Raw genomic sequence first — 2,055 nt, forward strand, 5'->3', positions numbered from 1 at the left:
GGGGCGGAGAGGATGGCGGAACAACAAGAGTGGGACTCGCGCTCGCCAAGTGGCGTTGATATGACACTGTTCCGTTTCAGTCAGTGTTCCACCACAGCTCCACGAGCGCTCGCGTACTCGCGATTCATTGAAGCCGACTGAATCGCGAATTGCCACTCTCAAATTTGACGAGCAGGATCCAGCCCTACCGCTAGGACACCCGACGCCAAGGGTTTGTGTCTGAGGGGGGGGGGGGGTAACATTTCTTTGTTGTAGGGATGTGATAAAATGGTGGTTACACCCACTGATATCTCTCTCTTCCATACTAGCCAGTGTCAGTTGACTCTTAATTATTATTCTTAATCAGTGTTAAAAACAGTGTATACTTAGTTCTCCAGTCTTGGTGATGCTTAGAATGGGAACATGTTGTGACTTCTTTCATACTTTGACGTTTTAAGTGTGTACTCATACTATAGTAATTATTTCCTTACCAAAGTGCCACAACTATTTGATATTGCAGAAATATATTGTTGCGCCTTTTTTTCAAAACCAAAGCACCTGTACTCCTTAAGGATATGAATTATATAATAATAATATGTGAGGCAGCGTGGTGGAATCAGGCTCTCGTCAACTTTTGGGCATATTGAGTTATTGGTATCATCTTAAAGCTTGTTCACTTGTCTTGCTTTCAATGAAAACATTACCCATCCATCTTCAATAGAAGTGGAGATATTTTGGATTGAAGGAGGTGGGGGTCACCTGGTTTAAGAGGTAAAATTAGCAAGAAAATGGCCGCCAAAGCTTGGTAAATTCCAAAGCTGGAGAGTCCAAGGAAACTGTACATTCATATTTTTGTACTTTTGATCAACGTTTTCGGTGAAATCCTCAAAGGAATGTATTTGTAAATGGACGTAAAAGGTGTTGAGCCAAAAAACAAAAATTTCATAAAAATTGCTAAGCAGGGAGAAAACAGCTGTTTTCTTCGACTTCATCATTTTGAGGAGAGCCTGATTCCACCACGCTGCCTCACATATGAATTATATAATAATATGTTGCTACTTTTTCCCACCCTGAAGTGCTTGAACTACTTAACACACCAATATGTAGACAGAGGTTCATTGTATTGTTGAGACCCTTCATCTTTTTAAAAGATGCTTTGTAGAACAGGATACCTTGACTCTATCTTTGGGTCTTCTCTTATTCTGCATGCTCATGATGCAGTGAGGTACTTAAACTTTATCATAATCATGTTGAGGACAGTAGGGTTTTTTTTCTTTTTCTAAAATGCATCCTTTTTAGCGGTACTACATTTATAATCTATAGTTTGTTGAGTTAGGTGGGTTTTTAAAATATTTTTTAAATCAAGGTTTTTTTGGGTAGAAGAAGAAATGTGTCTTTTAGTTTGAAATGCTTTCAGATTCTTTGTTTTTGGGAAATCTTCAGAACATTGCATGTACATATGGTTGACATTGTCTGAAAGAAAAAGAATTGGGAGAGGAATATGGGGTGAGAGACAGACACATGAGTTAGGGAGGAATGGAGGGGGGAGGGAGAGAGAGTCAACGATATGGACAGTGTTTTTATTTGATACTTTCTTTTACCACTCAGTTTTTGTAGTGTGTGATTTATATTCATATATTGCAATTTATTCAACGAAAAGCAAGCAGGAAAAGCTCAGTTCTCTTTGGTTTGTTTCAAGAAGCAGTTTACAATTGTGATGATAAGAACAGATATTTTGCACATCTGTCCTTTGCTGGAAATCAAACCATTAAAGCGATTTTACTCAAATTTTCTCTCACAGTGTTTGACTGTATTATTATTTTGTTTGCTTTCGTTATAGGCTGTTTTGTGTCTTATTTCTTTCTTCTTTTTGTTACGTTTTATTCTGTCATGGATTCGTATTGTGTTCTTGACAGGATTTGTTGCTTCGACCATACTATTTGTCATTTGTTCTTTCTGTATCTCTTTTTTATCTTTGCTCTATTTTTTCTAATTCAGCTTTTTGTTTAATTTCTTTTGGTTCATCCACTGTTTTCTTTGTTTGTTTGTTTGTTTGTTTGTTTGTTTGTTTGTTTG

This window comes from Aplysia californica, unplaced genomic scaffold, assembly GCF_000002075.1.
Source record: "Aplysia californica isolate F4 #8 unplaced genomic scaffold, AplCal3.0 scaffold00038, whole genome shotgun sequence".
In the NCBI taxonomy this organism is placed as follows: domain Eukaryota; kingdom Metazoa; phylum Mollusca; class Gastropoda; order Aplysiida; family Aplysiidae; genus Aplysia; species Aplysia californica.